At 35.9% G+C, this 24,459-nt stretch overlaps 1 protein-coding gene across 2 annotated transcripts in view; it reads right to left on the bottom strand.

Moving 5' to 3' along the window:
• Positions 1 to 1,013, bottom strand: part of LOC116880903 (sodium channel protein type 2 subunit alpha) — a 140,546-nt gene extending 139,533 nt beyond the window's left edge. For both annotated transcript variants that reach the window (XM_032880338.1, XM_032880337.1), the window contains exon 1: positions 848 to 1,013. The gene's annotated coding sequence lies outside the window, so the exon portion shown is untranslated. The remainder of the gene's footprint in view (positions 1 to 847) is intronic.
• Between the last annotated feature and the right edge of the window lie 23,446 nt (positions 1,014 to 24,459).

Raw genomic sequence — 24,459 nt, 5'->3', positions numbered from 1 at the left:
AGGGGGTAATCATAAGAAGCAGCAGAGAAAAGCAAGGCTGTTGCATGCAATTTCCAGCTCCTGAGTCATTCCACCTTTTAGCATAGCTAATGTTACATCACCAAAAATAATTTAAAATGTGAGTATCTTATACAATATCGACTAGTTTAAACAACCACAGTCCTAAACATCATAAATACACCAAAATCTAAGAAAAATCCATTTTCTCAGCAATTAATCTGTTTTTAGTTTGCTCATTACATCCATACTGGGAGAGGGCGAGGGTTTGTACTATCATTCCAAGTCTATTAAACACATTACATAAATCTTTCATGGGAGAAATGGCTTACAAATTTTTTTCTAAAATTGAAAAAAAAAAACCCAAAATGTAAATAATCCATACCATCATTGCTAGCAGGAATTGCTCAGAAGGCCTTTGGGCTCAGAATGTTGGTATGCTTCTGAGGCGTCTATCACAAGGCTCAGTCCTGGGCTTTGGCAAAGCCACTGCCATGTTAATCTGCTTCATTACATCTCTACAATTTGTTCACCACATTAAGGAGTGGTATTTCCCTTGTGAGTGGAAGACCCATCCTTCACTTTGAAAGCTTTACCTTCAAAAGGTACACAAATGTAGTCACAGATGGGCACTAAAGGCCAGAAAGCCAAATAAATATTAAAATACAGCATGTCAGAGTTGAATCTCATTTCAGTGCAGGAGGATTTAAAGATCTAGGGCAGCCAGAATTAGAGGTATTCAATCTTTTAGATCTAAATCCAAGCTTACAAAGCACACACCTTATTTTAATTATCATTAACACATATAACAATTCAGGGATAAATCAAAGATAGAATCATGTTGCCTTACCTGAAATAAAGGGAATTGTAAATCATAGCACAGAGTCCATATATGTGGTGAATATAATAGTCTCCACAGCAGTTCTTCAGAATTTTTGACTAAAGCAGACGGTAAAATTTCACATGTGCTCCATCCTCACTGAAGAAGAAAAAACAAACAAAAAAAAAAGGGCGACTACGGCATCCTCTCTGCTTCTGCTTTAGCTTTCTGTTCTGACGCTCACTCGATGGTACCCACTGTCTGTTAGAAAGCAGCATGCTAAATTGAAAAATAAATAAATAAATAAATGTAAGCCTGCATCTTACGTGACAGCTCCATCTCCTGGCCAAAGCTGGAACCATTTTCATTCAAGATTCTTTAACAACACTGTATTTAGTAAGTTCGATTAAATGGTGTATAGTACATAATTCCACTGTATTTGAAATCAACTAACTTAATTACTTGTAAATTAAACATTTAGGAAGCATGGGAGCATAAATTTTTAAAATTTGTAATCCTACTTTTAGGATTTATTTAAAATTATTTATGTTATATTTAAACTAAATGGAAGCTTTTCATAGCATTACAAACTTAATGTTTACCTTAAGAATTACTTAACTTTATTCACTACCTTTGAGAGCAACATGTATCTCCTATAAAATAATTTTAGATGCCAAGTTTATCTTTACTGGTACCTTTTCGTGGAGAACGTGTTTAAATTTTTGTTATTAGAGAAATTCTTTGTTATGTTGTTATTTTTGCTATTTGGAGGTAATTTTGGAGAATTATTAAAGTTAATGTGGGACAATGAAATTACTAAAAGGCAAATGAAAATCTTTAGTCAACCTGTTTTTAAAATAGTTCAAAATATACAGATATCAAATTACATGCTATATGAAATTTGATAACTGCAGTAAATGTGTATCACACCTTCTTAGCAGGATAAGAGAAAAGTTATTATGAGAATGCATTTGGTAAATAATGCCAGTTACACTGAGCATGTTACGTGTTCAATATGGATCTGTTTAATTAATTTTTCTGTTAGCAATTGTGAAGATCTGGTTCATTCTTAAATTTCTAAATAAAAAGATAGACAGCTTTCTTTCCACTTTTTTACAATACCATTCAGATCTGGGGACAGGTATATGAACTAAAATTCTCCCTGCCAAGGAGTTTGATCCTAAAGTCTTAATTATTCGTAGCTTTGGCATTAACGCTATCCGTGGTGCTGAAAACCAATTCCAAAACTCACAGGATTCCAGGTCTTAAACTGGTCTGAAATGTTGTCTTGTAATATTTGATAAAAATTTTATTTTTAAAAGTCTTATATCATCTAGAATAAGCATATCATCCAGAATAGTATCTGAGGTTCAAATATCTACATCCTATTTTATCCACAGAATACATAATATACATGTTGACCGGTAGCCATAATGCTGATGAACCAATTTAATAAAAACCGGAGTATCAGTCACATGTTTTTGATCCTTTATATAATATTTCACTTTATCCTTGCTGAGGTCATATTATGTAGCTTGTTCCTGCATTTCGTGTACCACTGAATAGATGGAATAGATGAGGATACCCAAGCCCACTTTTTAGATTTTCTCCAGAGTTAACTAATAAGCAAGTCAGAAGAACAAATCTGGTTCTCTAAATTTTCTCCTATTTCTACAATATCATTAAGATACACTTGTATTGTTACTAAAATGCTTTTTAAAATTTATTAACATTTCACAAAAAAAATAAAGCGACTTAGTAGGTCACATTATTTAAATATGTGTACTCAACTATTTCATCTCATAAGTTTTCTGCAAAAACATAGGATACTGCTATAAATTCTCAGTGCACATAAATCATGATCATTTTCCTCAAATTTTCCAGCAAAGCACTCCTAATGGCCAAGAAGCTAGAACTCATCAAATTAGAGAGAGAGATGCTACAAGCATGAAATACCACTGAAGCTTAACTTCATCTTTAAAATCATAGGAATTTTATAATAATTTATATAACATTTAAATATTTTTCTTGAAATATGAATCATTTTTCCCATTGTTTTGAAGGTAAATTTTACCCTTTAGGACGATGTGCCTAACTTATCCTGAGACTTTGTGTACTTCCAGGTACACCACTGCATACTCTTAGGGAGACAATATCCCAGTTTGAGGACCATGAAATGATGTGATGTAAAATCAACTTATCTCAGCAAATAGATAATTACCTAAAATACTTTATGTGTATTCCTTTCCAGCACATAACTTCAGTTTTGATGAATCAAAAAACATAGAATTCAATATTCATAGGTTATACCTTTCAAAAATTTATAGAATATATTTGCATTCTTTATTTTTAGTATGCTCTTGTCAGTATTACTGTGGTATATTGTAAATGGTGTCACAATCCTTTTCTTATCGGCTATTCATGTTGTTTTCAATGTGACTACTATTAGGAGATGGAGGTTATCTTTCCATCTTTTATCTGGGCTGACCTCATGATTTAGCAAAAGAATATATAGTGGAAGTGATATCATTCCAGTTTTAAGTCTTAATCTCAAAATTTCTTAAACATCTTTTTTAATAGATTTTATTTATTTGAGAGAGAGAGAGAGAGAGCAGGGGAAGGAGCAGAGGGAAAGGGACAAGCAGATTACACTAAGTACGGAGCCTGACATGGGGCTTGATCCCACAACCCTGAGATCATGAGCTGAGCTAAAATCAGGAGTCAGATGCTTAACCGACTGAGGCATCCAGGCACCCCAAGACCTCAAATTTTCTTGTATGCCTCTCCTTATTTTCTTGGAATCCTCTCTGACCACCATATGAAAAAGTCTGGGCTGCCTGTGGAAGACATGAAGCCACTTGGAGTAGAGACAGCTTTCCTTGCCATAAACTTCCAAGAATTGCTAGCCCCAAGCTGACCTGGCAGTCAATACAGGTGAATGAACAAATCCAGATAAGATCAGGTAAGTCTAACCAGGATCAGCAGAACCAAAAAACCATGAACTAACTAAATGTTCATTTGGGGATGCTTTGTAATGTGCCAGACTCAATTTCTTCATGCTCAATTCAGCGTTACACATTTTTCAATCATAATATTTGAAAGCATTTGAAAAGTTTGCTTACTTTCTTTTTTTTAAGATTTTATTTATTTATTTGACAGAGAGAGAGAGAGACAGCAAGAGAGGGAATACAAGTAAGGAGAGTGGGAGAGGGAAAAGCAGGCTTCCTGCTGAATAGGGAGCCCAATGTGGGGCTCAATCCCAGAACCCTGGGATCATGACCTGAGCTGATGGCAGATGCTTAACGACTGAGCCACCCAGGAGCCCTTACTTCCTCTTTCTTGAAATACTTTCCTCACTTGCCTTTGCTTGACGTCATTCTGCAGTCTACTTCTTCTATTCATGGGTGCTTCTACTCAGTGCCTTATGCTGGTTTTTCCCTCCATTATCCCTCCTTTGAACATCGACACCAGAAAATAGTCTTTGACAACTTCTAAATTATTGCTCTAGCCCAGTCCTCTCTCCTCAACTCTAGATTTATAATCAAATGCCATTTAACATATTCACTCTCTACTAACTTAACATGTCTAAGATGAGCTTCTGCATCTCTTAAAATACTCACCATCTTGGGTAATAACAATTCCATCTTTTAATGATGTTAATCCTAAACTTTAATGTCACCTTTGACTCTTCTCTTCCTTTCATACTCCACATCTAATCAATTTATAAATACTTAGCTTCTCTTTTGAAATGTATTCAGAATCAAACTCACTACTTTACTATTTTACCTTGGCATAAACTAGCATCACTTGTATTTTGTATCTTTGCAATATCTTTTTTTTTAATTTTATTTATTTATTTGACAGACAGATCACAAGTAGGCAGAGAGGCAGGCAGAGAAGAGGGAAGCAGGCTCCCCACCGAGCAGAGAACCCAACGCGGGGCTCGATCCCAGGACCCTGAGATCATGACCTGAGCCAAAGGCAGAGGCTTAACTTCCTGAGCCACCCAGGCGCCCCTCTTTGCAATATCTTAACTAGTTTCTTTCTCTACTTCTTCCCTTGCATTTGCTACAAGCTATTCTTAGGAAACTAAAGTCATCCTATTAAACTGTATATCATATAAGGTACTTCTCTTTTCAAAACCTTCCAGTGGCTCTCCAACTCCCACAGAATAAAGCCAAAGCCTGACCAAATGCTCATCATGTACTGAACAATCTGGGCCTCTTTACCTCTCTAATTTATTCTCTAGTTACTCTTGACCTCACTCACTCTACTCCAATCATTCTAGTGTGTTTGCTAGTTACTCTAACATGGCATCAATGTTCCTTCTTCAAGAAGTTCCATCTTTTGATCTCTTCACCTAGAATGTTCTTCTATGGGTTTTTCATGGCTCACTTTCTCTGCCATTCTAGTCATGGATAAGAATGACCTCCTCAGTAAAGCTAACCCTGATCCCTACCACTACACCCTAACTCCTCTGCTTTTATTTTTTCCTGTATTACTTAGCTGACATACTATACATTTTGTGTGTCTTTGCTAAGAATAATGTAAATTCCATTAAGGCAGAGATGTTTGTTTTGTTCATTGCTATAAACCTGGTTCATAAAACAGTACCTGGAACATCAAAGCAGTCCAAATAATGAGTGAATTAGACACAAGAATATGCATATCATTTTTTAGTATTATGTCATGGAAATGTTATTTACTTTTATGTGTGGATTCCATGTTTTCATTATAGAGTGTGAACTCAAGTGGTAAATAGCATGCCTTTGATTAAACTACCATCCAAGATCTAAACAGAAAGCTGAACTTAAAGTGGGTATTCAATAAATATGTTGGGTTAATTAGATAAATATTGAGAGCAGACCACTATGCTCAGCAATTGTTTTCAATGGAGTTCTTTTTTTTTTTTAATGGAGTTCTAAAATAATTTTGATAAAATATCATTGAACAACACTTATTTCATGTTAGCATTTTTGTCACTTTGAAAAAGACTTTGAACAAACTTGAAGGAGATTATTACAACTTTATTTTTATTAAAATGTTTATTGTAATCTAGAATATATATATGAGAGAATTTATATATTCATATATATGTATTCTGAAATTGATTTGACATTCTTTTAGCTAGCAACAATAAACCAAAAAAACATAATTTTTTTAATGATATCTCTTTCTGGCACTATTTTAATCATAAAAACTATAGTTCTATTTTGGCAGCTTGATTTTCAAAATTACTTTAACTTTTAGGGATAAAAGCAAGTGTTGTCATTAATTTTATGTGTAAACTCAACTGGCTAAGGGAGCCCAGAGTAAACATTACCTATGGATCTGTGAGAGTGTTTCTGGATGAGATGAGCATTTGAACTAATGGACTCAGTAAAACAGATTGCCCTCTCCAGTGTGAGTGGGCGTTATCCAATCTGTTGAGGGCCTAAATAGAACAAAAGGTAAAAGAAGAAAGAATTCATCCCTTTTTCTTTTGCTTCTCTGCTTGAGCTGAAACTTCTCCTCTTCCCTCAGGATGTGATTTACACTGTTGTCTCCATTGGTTCTTAGGTTTTTGGACTCAGACTGAATTACTCCACTGGCTTTCCTGGGTCTCCAGCTTTGTGTGTGTATGTATTATATAAAATATATTTATATATTTATACACACATATTTTGTATAAAATATATATCATATGCAACTTATATACATTTAATATATTTTATGTTTACTTTATATATAGTTACATGTATTATATATTATTCTATATTTTATGCATTATATATGATATGATCATAATTGTTAAATAATATATTTTTTACACATTTATATGTATGTTTGATCAAAACTTGACTTTGTCACTTTTTATCACATCTCACTCAATTTTTTAACACCTGTACAATCAAGAAATGGAGAAAGACAGTCTAGTTTGGGCCCAATATTTGTTTATGTTTTTCTTGCATCAATTCTTCCCATATAAAATGTCTACGTTGAAGAAATACAACCAAGGAAACCCCTGAAAAAAACAATTTAATTTATGCAGTTTTAGTCACCTTGAAATATGCCAATATCTTTTAAATTGTTGGTTGCCAACTTCAAGACAGTTTTAAAAAGTTGAGCTCTATATCTTATGTTTTTCCTGTAGCATTACCATTAGGACATCACAGCCCTTAAGCTATAAAAGTCAAAATTTTTTAGACCATGTTCAAAGATTTCTAATACTGATGAAAAAAAAGGGTAGCTTATCATACTAATTCCAATTAGTATGAATTGAAATTTACTAGTATGTTTTCAAATGATGGATGAAGAACTAAAGGGGCAGTACAAATTAGGCATATAGCTTCCATAAACAAAATATCATGAACAGAATATGTGCTATAATCTTTTGAAAGAGGAGGTGTTACAAATAATTTTAGCAATAGCTAATGTTTGTTGAGTATTTATGTGCCAACCAGTGTGCTAGGCACTTTGCAAAGATAAACTCATTAAATTCCCACAAAGGTCTGTGGGAAATCTAGTTGATTTTTTTTTTTCTTCCCTCATAAAGATGAAGAAAATAAAGGTAAAAATCCTTTAGCTTACTAGCTGTGTCTTGTGTCCTGTGTCTGGAACTCCAACTCAGACCTCTAATCTCAATGGTCAGGTTCTATTTGAGTACTACCATAGACTCAGGAGATAAAAACAGTGAAGAGAATATTTTAATAAGCTTTGGAATTTATGTGCTTTTTGTTCTCAGCTCCAAGTCCTCGCCAATTATATGAGCCAAAAGGGCAGGATGGAAATAAGAATGATCTTCAGGTTTGCTTCTCTTAACTGTGGCATTTAAGAATGCATGATGGGTTTGCAACTGATGTAAAGACTAATACAGGAAGACTAAAAGAGAAGGCAAAACAGAAGGAGCCAAAGTGATAAAAGTAAATAAACTGTCAAGAGATTGATGATTGGGAGAAGAGGGCAGAGTGGTGAAGAACAGAAGCTTAGGACACCTGGAATTCTGCCAGAGACTCTTCTCTTCCCAGAACATAGTTCTTTGAAAGAAAATGCTGCTTTCCATGATCCACTGAATGAGAAGTTCTCATACATGGTAAAAGTCTCCTGTGATCCTGTGACTGACACCAGAAATACATGAATGCTGGCTGGTGGCTCCCTGCTGAGGACAATCAGGTTATCCTGACATCACTAATCAGGAGGGGTTCTTTTGTCCTGAGCTATCAACCAATATGATGTACTACTTAAACACACTGACACGCTCTGAATCTTATGACAAAATATGGTCACTTGGTGTCTGCAAAAATCCCCCTGATAGGCAGAAGACTGATTATAAACTCCAAATCTTTTTTTTATGGTTCTTATGGCAGCCATTTCATAGAGCCTCATTTTTCCAAGCTTACCATTATTATTATTACTAATAATGGCAATTCTCAGCTAAAAAATTTAGACTAAGAACTGCATTTGGTAAATTCCTAATTTTATTTCCTGACAAATTCACCTCTGTGGGGTAAATAACAGAAGGTAAAAAAACTACAACCATGGGGTGGGGGGGCGGGGAGCAAGGAGCAAGATGGTGGAGGAGCAAGAGACCTAAATATCATCAGGTCCTGGGAGTTCAGCTAGGTAGTTATCAAACGATTCTGAACACCTACAAACTCAACAGGAGATAGAAGAGAAGAAGAGCAGCAATTCTAGGAACAGAAAAATGAAAAATACTTTCCAGAATGTAGGATGTGAGGAGAAGTGAATCAGAGGCAACATACAGGAAGAGAGACTTCAGGGGGTGGGGCCAGCTCCTGGCAAGCAGTAGAGCAGTGGAGCACAAAATCAGAACTTTTAGACGTCTGCTCCACTGAGGGACGTTGCTCCAGAGGCTAAATGGGGGTGGAGCCCTTGTTGGGACAGTGTGGTCTCAGGACCCTCAGGGGTCACAGAAAGACCAGGGGTGTCTGAGTGTGGCAGAGCCTCCAGGTATCGGATCGGGGAAGCCGGCTGCAGAGACAGAGACAAGGAGTGGGCTCTCAGCTCGGGGCGACCTTAAACTGTGATCTGAGGAACAGTTGCGCCACTGCTCTTCAAGCAGGGACCACACAAGTGGCAGATCTTGAGAGACCCCCGCCTACCTCTTCCGGGAGGAGTGGCACAGGAACGTGCTGCAGGAATCTACTGAGATTGGAGACTCCAAATGGGGCATGCACCAGAGATAGAAATGCTGGGTCACAGGCTGGGTAAACTTGGAGTGCAGCTGCAGACCAGGGAGATGGGAGAGATTAACAGCTTTTCTCTGAGGGCGCACTGAGGAGTGGGGCCCTGAGCTCTTAGCGCCTACCGGCAGCCATCTTCATTCCCGTCCTCCAAAGCTCTTTGGAAAGCATTCAGAGAACAAAAGCTCCCAAAGCGAGCCCGAGCAGATTACTTAGACTGGCCCCTGGAAAGGGTGGTGCAATTCTACCTCAGGCAAAGACATTTGAGAATCACTGCAACAGGCCCCTCCCACAGAAGATTTGCAAGAACATCCAGCTAAGACCAACTTCATTAATCAAGAGAACTGTGGAACTCCAGAGGTAGGGGAAAGCAACACATAGAATTCATGGCTTTTTTCCCCATGATTCTTTAGTCTTTCAAAGTTTAATTAAAAAAATTTTTTTCTTATTCTATTTTTTAATTTTTCTTCTTTATTATTTTAATGTTTTTTAACTATTTTATCTTATCAATACCTTTTTAAAAATCTTTAAAAATTTTCATTGTTATAGTCACATTTTATTCCTTCATTGTACTTAGCCTTATTTTTTGTATACATATGGGTTTGTTGGTTTTGTTTTGTTTTTTTTTTTTTTGCTTTAAAATTTTGGGATATGATTTCTTCTAGATCAAAATATACCCTAAATCTAGCACATGGCTTTGTTCTAGAATCCAGCCTGATTACATTCTTTCCTCTTTTTTTTCTTTTTCAACCAACTTCTTATCAATTCCTTTTTTTAGAATTGTTTTTAGTTTTCATCTTTACAATCATATTCCATCTCTTCATTGTGTTTACCCTTATTTGTGTGTGTGTGTGTATATGTGTGTGCATATATATGTGTATATATATATATATATATATATATATACACATATAAGTTTTTCTTTCATTAAAATTTTGGGAGGTAGTTTCTTCTATCAAACCAAAATACACCCAAAATCAAGTGTGTGGCTCTGTTCTATTCACTGGTTTTATAGATATAGATATAGATATAGATATATAGATATATTTTCTTTTATCCCCCCTTTCTTCTCCTCCTGGTTTCGGGTCTCTTCTGATTTGATTAGTGTATTTTTTCTGGGGTCATTGCTACCCTTTTAGTATTTTGTTCTCTCATTCATCTATTCTTATCTGGATAAATTACAAGACAGAAAAACTCACTACAAAAAAAAGAACAAGAGACAGTACTGATGGCTAGGGATCTAATCAATACAGACATTAGTAAGATATCAGAACTAGAGCTCAGAATGACGATTATCAAGTTCCTCTAGTTATAAAAGTAGGAACCTATCTACCTCACCTGCCACTGAAAGGATAAAAGAGTGGTCACTGGAGGAGACCACTACTCCAATCCCCCAGCTTCACTTCTAGAGTTTTACTGGAATAAACTAATGATGTAGAACCTAATATAATACTTTCTATCCATAGACTCCAAAAAGGAAACAACAAAAATAAAAATAATGGTAGAGAACTTATCTTGCTGTTCCCAAATTTGTATATGTGCTTGGAAATAAACATAAAAGGCTTTCTTCAATTGAACTTTTTGAAAGAGAAAAACACTTTACCCACACATTAAAATATTATCCACAGACTACAGTCAGTATTTTTAACACTTGTTAGTTAGGAGTCATACAGCCTTATAAGTTTAGAACAGAGTACCAGCACAGAAGGCTTAAAATATAAGAGTGGGAGTTTTGCTGTTGGGACAAATTTAATGGCAGTTGTGGTTACAGCAACAAAACTCAGGTTTTCTGCCATGTGCCAATAATTCTACGTTTCTCTCCTGGCTCTCTATCTCACTCTGATTGCTCTTTTGTCTTCCTCCTTCTACTATCATTTCTATCTGTTCAGATGCAGTACTTTATTATAAATATATTACATTTAATTTGTTAATAATGGTAATAGGCCCATAGATGCAAATAATTATTTTTTTAATTGAAGTATAGTTGATAACATAATGTCACATTAATTTCAGATGTACAACATAGTGATTTCACAAGTCTCTATGTTATGCCATGCTCACAAGTGGTACTTATCAGCTGTCACTCTACAATGCTATTACATGATTGACTATATTCCTTATGTTGTACCTTTTAAAATTATTAATGTTTAATATAATTTAAAGTGTACCTGAGATTATCCCTATAATACCAGGAGTCCCACTCACTGTCATTCAGAGTTACTTTCTTTAGAGAGGAAGAAAGTTAGATTTACAGTTGGCAGGTTGGTGATAGCCCTTTACCTTGGGTAGAATGATGAAACTGGACTGCAAGTGTAAGGAGCATATATTTTGAAGAAGAAAAATATTACATGTCTCTGTTCCAGTTATTAGCATTTGTGCTTTCTACATAATTTATACTAAGAACAGAACTTATTATGATTACCTGCTAGAAAATATTCAATGGCTCACTACTATTGAGGGATGAAGTCCCAGCCCCTTAGGATGGCAAGCAAAATCTTTATGATGTGATTTCTGCCTGCTTTCCCTTTTCAGGTTTATCTCCACCCCTCTACCATGTGCCATTAGCTTTCATATTCTCAATCACAGCATACATTTTCATGTCTCTGTTCCCCCCCTTCATATTGTTATCTCCACTGTGAACCTTTTTTTTTCTATCATCTGCCTGGAAATCTACTAATCTGGTAAATCTCAGAAACTATACAGACCCTGCCAACCATCTAAAGCAGATTCATCTTGGATATAGTATTATAGCTCCCTCTATCACCCAAATACACAAGGTTGTTACAAGGATCAATCAAATAAAGTTGTGAAATTATTCCTGAAAGAACAAACTGCTACAAAATCATTTTGAAATTATAAGTAGGCAGTGCTGAATAACAATCCCAAGAGAACCTTTGAGCTTCTTTGTTTTTCTCCCTTGGTATTGATGTAAGATGCTGTCACACTGCAGTATCATATTTATTTAATTTTTTGTCATTGTGGCCCCTCCTTCTTTTAGCTGTCTCTGGGAACACAAAGAGCAGACTGCTAATCAGAAGAGTCCCAGCTGGAATGAAATTGACAGTGTGGGTGCTGAACAAAGTGTTATTAACACTGTGGGCAGAAGCAAAGGATCAGAGAAATGCTTTCTTCCTAGAAATAGCTCCTGGGCTCTCCTCCACCTCATTTGCACCTCTAGGTGTTAGTCATGTGGATTTAAAAAGATAGGACAAAAAAATTCAAACCTGTCCTGTCTCTTTAAATAAAGGCAATCCCAAATGTCTGAGCATATCCATACCATTGTGTAGATCCAGTTCATGGGGTAAATGTTTAATGGTAGACCCTGTGTTAGGTGTTAAGGACCCAAAGATAAACAAAGCAAAATCTCTGCATCAAGTAGTTTACCTTCTAATAGGTAAGAAGGAAAAATGAAACCAAGATTAGCACAGAGTGAGATACATTTCATAATGCAGATAAGTATAGCAGATGACAGAGCTAACAAATTTGAACTTGGAAGCAAAGAGAAAATCAAGACTGGTTTCTCAGGTGAAAAAAATAACAAATGTGTATCTACTAGCATACTGATACAACATTCCACCTAAACTTATTTTGTTTTTTGGCCCAGCCCTTCAGAGCATATGCTCTATGAATTTATCACTTGGTCAAATTCTTCTAAATTTGGGGAAATATTATAATCTACATTTGGAATTACCAGTTAAAATACTTTCCTCCCTTACCTTCTATTCAGTCTGAATTTTAAACAAATTTGATGTTTATTTAAACATAACCTGAAGTTATATTTAAGCTATTACTCTGCATATTTCTTTTCTTACCAAGGAATTTTAGAGTCAAATACTATAAATTATATGGCATTAAATGTTGCAGATAATTATTTACAAGTTAAATTTCATTTTAAGCTGATTCCACTTTGAAGTAACTTTCTATGCCCTATTACTTTCATTTCTGCATTTCTGAAATTATTAACACATTCTGGTTTTTTAACAGATTAGAGACCCAGTTACAAACACAAAGGATCATATTAAGTCCCACTAACATATTCAATAAGGTCATTCCAGACAAATATTTCAAGGTCAAAACCAGAACTAAACCAGTATTGTTTGAGTAAAAGCCAATGAGTAGAAAGCAATTTTGACTAGGTTTTTAAAGTTCTTATATATTTCAAGGAATCCTGAAGTGTCCTTCTTCAGAACAGTCAATAAAAACAATTTATCTCCACTGAAACATTGTAATAAATGCAATGGAAATAAACCTGCTGCATATAAAAAATTTTTAGAAAAAGTGATTGTATAGAAAGAATACAAGTGGAAACTAAACCTCCCTGGAAAAATCTTCAAAAAGGTATAAGATGACCCTTATATTGTTGATTCCATTCAGGTAGTTGCCTTGTTGTGCACATAAGCTTATCTGATGACAAATTTCATTATTAATTTCAATATAAAAACCCTGCTTTTGTTTGAGTCTGGTCATCAGTGAAACAAAGAAAACCCCTTCTCTGGCAATGCACTGGCCCAGCTTCAACTAGCAGGAAATATAGTATAAGTCACTGCTTTTAAACAAGAAAGCGATGAGGCTAAAAACAGAATGAGAGCCAACAATCACAGTGTGTCTCCTAGGATGAAGAGCTAATTTAATGCTGCTCTTTCACAAGTAAATAGTTTTCATTCATGCTTTAATTAATCAGATTAATGTAAGCACTATTTGGATGGAATAAATGTTTGTCTTTTCCATTCTTGTGTGTTATGATTTGCTTATTGGTATCTCAGCTCCATTTCAGATAGCTTAGAGGAATAATTCTGCTTATTCAAGCATGCTGGCAGAGCTGGTTCCAAGAAGAAATATCTCTGCATTCAGAGTATGGCTCAAAGGTATCTGCAGAAAAAAAAAATACCATTTCTATTCAATCAGGCAAGAACATTTTTCCCAAAGTGATGAATCAAAAAAGTAATCTTTTATAAGGCTCAGACTGCATGTTCTAAGAGACATTTTTCTTATACTATGATATTCTTTATGGTAGAACACCTCCATCATCTCTATTTCCTCATTAAGTTTGCTTTAAGAGTCACCTCTTTCTGAACTTGTCCTGACTACCTTGGCCCACTTTGACTTCCTACTTAAACAATGCATCTTTTTTCTTGCATTGATCCTGACAACAACAGCATGAATATATGGTCAATACATTGATGTGTACTAAGGCTAAAAAAGAATGTGAGCTTTGGAGCAAGATAGTGCTTGAATGAAATCTTGGTTCAAGTATTTACTAGGCCTGTGACCCTGGACACGTTACTTAACCATTCTAGTGCCAGTTAACTCCTCTGTCATATTCATCTGTAACTATCTCATAAGGTTGCAAGTTAAAAAAAGTATGTAGCATACCTAGAACACAACAGATATTCCATAATGTCATCATAGTTTCTATACAAATGATGTCATAGACTATGATAGAGAAGGTTTATTCATGTTAATTATATATGTAAATTCTTTGAATTTCAGTGAGTTAATGTACAGTGTAATATTAGTTTCAGGTGTACAGTATGGTGATTCAACACATTGTCCACACAACACCTCATCACAACAAGTGTACTCCTTAATCCCCACCACCTAATTAACCCATTCCCTTACCCCATGTTAATTATATTCTTGATTAGAGAAAGAATATATTTTTAGGTATAATTCAAAAATCTATTCAATTCCCTGAGTCTTCCAGCAAGACTATATATTAAATATTCCCAAATGGCCCTTCTGAAATATTAACAGATTCACTTACTTGTTTCTTGTTTAAGAGACTACTATTTGAACCCTAAACCAAAATACAGGAAAAGCAAAGTTTGCCGTATGTCCACTCTTCTTTGATCCACACAAATTTCACTATCATGTCCCAGCCTCTCTCTTTCCCCTCAGTAGGACCACTTTCTTCATTGAGGCACTCAATCCTTTCCACATCTATACTTGCTTCCTGAAGAACCAATCAAAATGGTGGTTTCTAAGAACTCAGTCTCACAATTTTTGATAACTGAAGAACTGCTCTTCAAATGATTTTCCTTTTAAACATTTAAATCTTTATAGAACAGTCTGTTTCATGAATAAGAATTTTAGACACCACATAAAAAAACATGGTGATATATGTAGATGAGATTAAATACACACACACACACACACACACACACACACACACACAATATCTAGATCTAATGTATACCTTATTAGTTCTCATTGTGCCTAAGTCCTAACTAAGGCAGAGGCAACAGAAAGGAAAGAAGAACAGAAAAGAGAGATATTAAAAATACATACTGCACAGTATTTAAAAACAAGACAAGGGTACCAAGAAATTCACTGATCCTTTCAACAAATGGTGCTGGGTCTACTGACTATCCACATACAAAAGAATGAAGTTGGACCACTTCCTTACACCATGAAGAAAAAGCAACACAAAATATGAACCTAAATTTAAGAGCTAAAATTATAAAACCCTTAGTAGAAAACACTTAAGTAAATTTTCATTACCTTGGGTTAGGCAAGGCACATGTAACAGAAGGAAAATTTAAAAATTCCACTTTGTCAAAATTAAAAACCTTTGTCTTTCAAAGAACACCATCAAGAAAATGAAAAGAAAACCTACAGAATGGAAGAAAATATTTGAAAATCATATATCTGATAAGGAACTTGTATCCCAAATATACAAAGAACTTAAACAACTTGACAATTAAAACAAAAAATCAACCAAACAACAATAAAAAAACCTCCACTTCCAAATTGGGCAGTGGACAAAGGACTTTTACAGATATTCTCCAATGAAACTACATAAATCGTCAATAAATACAGGAAAAGATCTTCAACATCATTATTAGGGAAATGCAAATCAAAACCACAATGAAATACCACTTCACACTCACTAGGATAGCTACAATAACATTAAAAAAGATAGACAAGTGTTAGTGAAAACATGGAGAAACTGAAAACTTTCATGTGCTGATGGTATTGTCAGATGGTTTTGGGAAACAGTTTGGCGATTCCTCAAAAAGTTCAACATTGATGTACCATGTGATCCAGCCATTCCATTCTAGTAAATATACTAGAGAAAATTTTGTATACCATATAAAATCTTTTACATGAATGCTAACTGCAGAATTATTCACAATAGCCAAAAAGTGGAAATTATTCAAAAGTCCATGAACTGAGCAGTGGATAGTCAAAATGTGGTAAATCTTTATAATGGACTATTACATGATAATTAAAATGAATGAAATAGTAATACATGCTCTATGATGAATGAATCTTGAAATCATTATGCTAAGTGAAAGAAGCCAGTGACAAAAGACCATTTAATGTGTGATTCCATTTATATGAAACATCCAGAATAGGTAAATTGATAAAGACAGAGAGTAGGTTAGCAGTTGCATAGGGTTGGAGATACAGGGGTGGAGGACTGGGGAAAATGGAAAGTGACAGCTACTAAATATGGGGTTTCTTATTGGAGTGATAAAGATGTTCTAAAATTGATTGTGATATAATTGCACAATTCTTTGAATATACTAAAAACCATTACTTTGTACATTTTAAGTAAGTGAATTGTATGACATGCAAATTATTTCTCAATAAAGTTGTTTAAAAATCAAATCAAATGTATTGGGGAAGGAATATATATGAGGAATAAGTTTAGGCTGCCTCTGTTTCTGGCTTAGAAGACTAGAGACCTGACACTAAAAACCACTAAGGTAGGAGAAAAGTCAATGTTTTCACCAAAGACAACAGAGAGTAGAATTCTACGGAAAAAGAAGTCAAGAGTACAAAATGATAGAAATATCAAATAACAAAAAAAGGAATATGCCCATACATTTGGTAATCATAAGACAATGGTGACCACAAGGAAGCTGGTTTCTGAGGAATGGTAGGGTGAAATCAAATTGCAATAGTCAAGTATTAAACAAGGACTTGACAAGCCATTTTGCTATCCTTCCTAGACTGAGAGAACACATAGGCCAAACATAATGTCTAGATGATACTTAATCTTCTTTCCTTCTCAACCTAATTTAATCACTATCTTTGTTCCTCCTCCTCTGCCACATTGCACTCAGATGTCAAGAATTAGAGGCCTTTCTTTCTATACCCTCCCTATACTCTTTCTATACCCTTCACAATCCTCAACTTAGAACCCGGTCATAAATCCTGGCTCCAAGAATTCTAGGGTGCATGCCACCAACCTCTGGCTTTGGGGATGGGTAGAAACCCTGAGCAGAGAGGACTGTGGCATAAGATGAACAAAACATTGAAGCTTCATTTTAATTCAAATCATAGAAGATGAGATGTTAGAGGGAGAGGGACAGAATGGTTAATAGAGTTAAATAAACAATTTTGGTCTTGGATATAGTAAAGTCTAAATTTAATCTTAGGATGAGGTGGATTGGTTTTAATAAAATCATATCTGAAAAAGAAAAATGGAGCATCTGGCTTCTTAGAATAAATCTTCAAACTAAAACATTATAGTGATCGTTCTCTTTGGCTCTCTATATTATCACTTTGGTATTAATGCAAAGCAAGTTTAATTTACCTAATAAAATGAAAAACTCCCCGGGGAATATTTCAGATGAAATGACAAATGGAGAAACACCTTAAGAATTGCAATTTCTACATACAAGTATGTTTTTATTGTTTTTAATCAGAGGTATATCAAGACACAGGAAGATATTGCCTAATTGAAATAGAGTTTGGCTAAAAATTGACCTGAATTTGGGATAGGGAGAGGGACTGTCACTTATTTGGGTGTTCAGCTGCCACATACACATACCCTACAAGATATAATCTTTCATAGAACTATTTCCAAGGAATGTAATTTTAGTGGCTTTTAGATGTCACCACAAGACTCCCTGTCTTTGCTTCACCATCCTCTTCCTAGACTGACCAACAGGAGAAAACTCTACAAGGGGTACTTGCTGTACTTGCCACTCTGCACATATCACTTCTTTATGCCTGTACCCCAGTTTTTCTTTAGAGATCTTTCCTGCCCAAATTTTTGGTACTTACATTTTGTCAAGATCCTGTATTCTTCTGGACACCAAACCTCATTCAAGATGGGACATGAATCTCAACTGGAGCCAATGGATTGAAATATCAAAGTTATAGAACTGTCTGAAAAGAAGGACACTTCCTTTTTAACTGGAGTTAACTTAGAGTTGTGAGAATGTAAACCTGGAGCTCCTGGAAGCCATTTTAGTGTAAAAGAAGAAACTATAATCTATGAATAAAGCCAGTAGTGGAGAAAGAAGAGGAGAGAGCTGGAATAGAGCTTGGGTCCAGCCAATTTCATTTGATCCCCTGGGCACAGGCTTGCCTCAAGTCATAGCATCTTCTGGACGTTCCAATTCTCTGAGCCATAAAGTATTTTTGCTTAAGCCAATTATGAGTATTCTATCACTTGAAGCCAGATAATCCTGACTGATTTTTACATCACTGCTTCTAAAATGCCTGCTTCTTGGCAGGAAAAAGAAAACTGAACAGTCTTTTTTTATAGCCAGCTAAGGACCCTATGTAAAAATAAATTGTAAATTCAGTCTGGCTTACCAAACATCTTTTCTTTCCAAATGATATTGATTATTAATATGATTGATTTAACTTTGTATAAAACACATAAATGGAATAGCACAATATTAAAGAAACCTTTTTATTTGCAAGTGCTCTGGGAAAACATTATCAGATATCAGATAGGTCTCAGAAAGTAGTTTTAGTTCTGGCACTTGAAATTCGTGTCCTCAATTACAAATTTGGTTTATTAAATGGCAATCTCATTTTACTTGCTTTTACCATGCACTGGGCTTTGCATTTGCTGATGCTTAGGACACATCCTATGAATTAAGCTTTAAGGAAAATGTCCTCTTATGCTTCGATTGACCTCCGTATTCAAAATGGAATGAGGACTGTCCAATAGACAGAATGTGTTACCTAAATGCAATGCCTTCAACTTGTGAAAGAGACATGCCAGACAACCTTGCTTTGTCACCTCATTTATTTCCCCCAATTTTATGACTTACAAAATGAAGTCTTTCAATGCTTTCTTTATTAGCAGCTAGCTTGCTATTGTGTGGTAACACATAGAATTGTAGGACTCAGGTTTCTAGAAGTTACTTAATATTTCTCTGTAGTTAAAATTGTGTGTATGTGTTTGTGTGTGTATAATTGTAGTTTGTCTACAACTTGAATCATTAGTCTTTCTCCATGTCACCGACCCATCATAATCAGAATAGACCTTTTTCTGGCAGATCTTTTACGTCTAGCTTATTAGGGGTGATCAAGAACTTAATTGATTTAACTGACTGTGTGCTTTTAGTTCTGTCAAACTCTGGGGTTTGGAAGTGGGACTTTTGGAGATGAGAACTCTGGTTTATGAATATGGCTGTCTTTTGCTGGTTAGTTTGTCTACTTTTCATTTAATGCTCTTTATCACTCATTTACTAAAAATTATCAAGTACTTTAAGAAGTAAAATATACTTCCTTAATCTTTATTTGTTCTTAAAGTATTGCTATAAGTTCAGGAATTTGTAGGACATATTCCTAATTAATGAAGAAAAATTGCTTATGCTACTCCATCTTTAAAAAAAATGAACTGCATTATTGGAAGTTATCCTTTACATCATGCTGCCTGTCAGTGATGATAAAAACAATGCTAGTACAATTAATTCACAAGAGAACTCTGAAAACAGAGGAACACAACAAGGACAGGATTATTGGAGTGTTTAATCAGTTTTGCTAGTGAAAAGTTTGGTGAATTATGAAAATACTGGAAAATAAATGAAACACTGAGGCTTTATAAAGATCCAACAGCTCACTACAAAGGATTTGGAGATAAAATAGGTATGGATTAAACAGAGTAGGTGAACCAAAATGTTTAAATTGGAAAACTGAAGACATAAATGTAATGTTATATTCCAAAGAACATTCCAGACATCCATATCTGAATGAAGTTTCATGACTCTTACAACCTTATACCTCAAAGAAACAAAATTTGGTCTGTGGAAATTACAGGGGATTTTTGAAGAAAATTATCTTTGAAACTCCTATTGATTAGTTTCTAAAACACCTTCCAGCAAAAGAGAAAGATGGAGGTAACCGCTTCTTCACCTCAAGGATAGTTGTAGGCATTTCAACAGAGTCAACCAAGGAGCTTGATACAAGTCCCCAGGATTTAATCAGTGCACAGAAAAATCTAAAATGCTGCTTTGCAATTGTTACTCTTCCGAAGCATGAAAAGTGGTTTCTGCGCTGGAATTGGAGCCTATTCACAGAAATTGTTAGGGAAAAATAAAGAAACTAAGAGTTTCCACGTGGTAAAGACAGTTAATGTGGGAATCAGTTTTAAATCTTTTCAATTGTTCACCTGAAAAGTCAATGAGATATGGACAAATAATCTGCATGAGGTGGGTCACCAAACAAACAGGAGCTGAGAAAGCAGCATTTTTCAGGGGAAAATACATGCTTTGTCCTTGTGAAGGGAAGGGCAGTCAAATATTCTCAAATATTCCCTTTAAAGAAGCACTCTTGAAAGAAAGAATTACCTCTAACCCCTTGGCAAATTCTTCAGATGATGATACGCTGAAGCTGTCTTACAACATTATCAGCCAAGTAAGAACTTTCCTTCCACTTTCCATCTCTCCCATCTTTAATCCAAGAGTGGTGTGCTGGAGAGAAGAGGTGGAATCATAAGGAGGGAAAAGAGGACTGCATTCCTGTTTCCACCAGATAAGGAGAAAGTTTTGTTTCAATCAAGTTCAAAGTTTTATTTTCTAAGTGGGTCTAGATATACATAGTGAATTGAGAATGTGTTCATTACAAAATGAGACTACAAGATTTTAAGTAACTTAAAAGTGACCAGAAAAGTTATTGAGCACGTCCAAGATTTGAACCATGAACAGAGGAAGAAATTTTTCCACTCTGTACCTTTTTAAAAAAACATTGAAGAGGGTCTGCTGGGGGGCTCAGTTGGTTAAGCGTCTGCCTTCAGCTCAGGTCATGATCTCAGGGTCCTGAGATGTAGCCTCACACATCGAGCTCCCTGCTCAGTGAGGAGTCTTCTTCCTCTCCCTCTGCTGTTCCCCCTGCTTGTGCTCTGTTGCTTGCACACTCTCTCTCAAAATAAAGAAATAAAATCTTTATAAAAATTGAAGATAAAAATGCAGTTCTCTTTGATATCATATGTTGTGAACCCTGGCTTTTCAATGTATATTCTGGCTATGAGTATTCTGTAAACATATTGATGGTCTAGCATTTACAGTGTCATTATGTATATAAACATCCTTATTCCTACAACTCCTGAATATAAGTTTTTGCATATAATTTGTTTAGGCCTTTCAGTAGCCACCGATCTCCAACAGAATGTTTATCTTATTTCGAAGGCTTCCAAACAATGGAATAAGTATGACTAACTTTGGGGTAATTAACAAATAAACAATAAAAAGACATTGGAAGAGACTAGAGGAATCTAGGAGTATGAAAAATCCAAATGTTAGTTTTCTTGATAGTATAGGAAGCTAAATTTCCACAATAGATTTTGATTTTTCTAATGTTTTCTATGCGTATATAAAAGGAAGATGTAATACAGTAGAAAGAAATCTTTACGCAAAGTTGAGTAAAAACATATGTTTGCAAAATAAAGTCTGTGAAGAAATATAGTGGTTGACAGTTTAAAAACAATTCTGTCCATCTATTTATCTTGCCAACAATCCTATGAAAGAGGTAAAACCAGAAAAATTACTACACTTAAAAATGATATCAGGGCTGATCTTGAGATTTTCACTAGTGCTCCTGGTAATTCATTCTCACTATTCATAAATCTGGTTGGCTATAAGCTAGGACCTGCAGAAGTACACCATGTGCACACGGCCTAAGAAAGAAGGCAGCATAAAAGAAACTGAGTCAAAGATGGAGGGAAAGATTCCAGAGGCCATCATTTCAGGACATGCACCTACATGCACCCAGAGCACCTCTAACTCCTACAATTTTTAGTTCATGACCTTGTTATTGCTCCAACTGTCTTCTTTTAAATCCATAGTGCTCTAAAATGCAACTGGTGGCAATATAGCCACATGATTTCTTTAGACATAGTTTTCTAGAAGCACCCATTAATACACTTCACAGAGATCATTCTGTGTAAGGTGACCGACTTCAGGACATTTACACATTTTAAAGCCTGCTATCCCATTTTTGAAGCCATTCCTATGTAACATGAAAAAGAAGGAATGATTTTTTCTCTGAAGGGCAATTCCAGTCATATGTCCCCTAGTACCTGTGCAAACCTCCATCTACTAAAACTGCTATAGGGGCGCCTGGGTGGCTAAGTCTGTTGGCCGTCTGCCTTCAGCTCAGGTCATGATCCTGGGGTCCTGGGATTGAGTCCCGCCCGTATCAGACTCCTTGCTCAGTGGGAGTCTGCTTCTCCCTCTGCCGGTTCTGTCTGCCGCTCCCCTGCTTGTGCTCTCGCTCTCTCTCTCTCTCTCTCTCTCTAGCTGACAAATAAATAAATAAAAATCGTAAAATAAAACTACTGTGTTGTCACTCTCTCTCCCTCAAGCTCCTTGAGGTCAAGGCCAGGTTTTATACTTATTCATGTTCCACCATCAAGTAGAATGAGCGGCATATCTTAGGCTTTCAATAAATGCTTGTTAAGTAAGCTTCAGTATTTTTTAATTTTTTTTAAAGATTTTATTTATTTATTTGGCAGAGAGAGAGAGATCACAAGTAGGCAAAGAGGCAGGCAGAGAGAGAGAGATCACAAGTAGGCAAAGAGGCAGGCAGAGAGAGAGGGGGAAGGGTCCCTGCTGAGCAGAGAGCCCAATGCAGGGCTTGATCCTAAGACACTGAGATCATGACCTGAGCCGAAGGCAGAGACTTAACCCACTGAGCCACCAAGATGCCCCAACTTCACTAATTTTAAAACATCGAAAAACATCAAAACATCAATAATTATTGCAAATAATTCCCTTTTAAAAATTTTTTATGTTACATTAGTCACCATACATCAATAGTTTTTGATGCAGTGTTCCATGATTCATTGTTTGCATATAACACCCAGTATTCCTTCCTGAACACCCATCACCAGCCTAACCCATCCCCCTCTCCCCTTCCCTCTAAAACCCTCATTGTGTTTCCCAGAGTCCATAATCTCTCATGGTTCATCTCCCCAACTGATTTCCCCCACTTCATTTTTCCTTTCCTTCTCCTAATGTCCTCCATGCTATTCCTTACGTTCCACAAATAAGTGAAACCATATAATTGTCTTCCTCTGCTTGACTTATTTCACTCAGCATAATCCCCTCCAGTTCCACCCATGTTGATGCAAATGTTGGGTATTCATCCTTTCTGATGGCTGAATAATATTCCATTGTGTATATGGACCACATCTTCTTTATCCATTTGTCTGTTGAAGGACATCTTGGCTCCTTCCACAGTTTGGCTATTGCGGACATTGCTACTATGAACATTGGGATGAACAACTGGGTGAATGTGGCCCTTATTTTCACTACATCTGTTTCTTTGGGGTAAATACCCAGTACTGCAATTGCTGGGTCGTAGGGTAGTTCTTGTTGTTTTTTTTTTTTTTTTAATTTATTTATTTATCAGACAGAAATCACAAGTAGGCAGAGAGGCAGGCAGCAAGAAGAAGGGAAGCAGGCTCTTCGCTGAGCAGAGAGCCCAATGTGGGGCTTGATCCCAGGACCCTGGGATCATGACCTGAGCCGAAGGCAGAGGCTTTAACCCACTGAGCCACCCAGGTGCCCCGGATAATTCTCTTTTACCTTTTTGAGGTACCTCCACTCTGTTTTCCAAAGTGCCTGTATAAATGATTCCTTAAGCTTCGAAGGTGAGGTTCCTTCTCTCAAGGTACTCTTTTAACAGTGATATTACATATTATATTCTTTACACAAAACACCCTGAGCATGTCTCTGTTCCATTATAATAATCAAATAGCACAGATGAATGATGTGATTCTTATCTTGATGTTTCTATTCCTAAGAAATAGAGATAATCTGGCTTTACACTATTATTTATGTTTACAAACCTGCCCAGATCAAGTGACCCACAGCCTTGCTTTAACAGGTTGCTACTTCCTCTTCTGTGTTCTTAAACCTACACAAATAAATAAATAAACAGGCTAGATGGAGGAAATTAGTAGTATCTACCTGAAGGCTGGGAAACTGACACTCTTAAAACAGTGAGAATAAATCAACAACTAATATTTATCCAAGTGCTTACAATTGTCCAGCCTAGGCAGAGCACCTGCCTTGGTGTTAACCAGCATTTAACTACTGTGTAAGTGGCTGCCAAGCCCTACTTACTGCCAGGAATTATTTTAGAATCTAAAGTCTGTGTTTGCATTATCAGTCCTTCTATTTGGCTCCCTCCTGAGCCTCCCAGAGCCATGCCTGCCCACCCACTCAGCAAAGCTGCCTGGCAAGGAGCAAAGCACTGTGCTAA

Source organism: Lontra canadensis, unplaced genomic scaffold (assembly GCF_010015895.1).
Source record: "Lontra canadensis isolate GAN:19392208 unplaced genomic scaffold, GSC_riverotter_1.0 scaffold69, whole genome shotgun sequence".
Classification (NCBI taxonomy): Eukaryota; Metazoa; Chordata; class Mammalia; order Carnivora; family Mustelidae; genus Lontra; species Lontra canadensis.
This window is presented reverse-complemented; position numbering and strand designations above follow the sequence as displayed.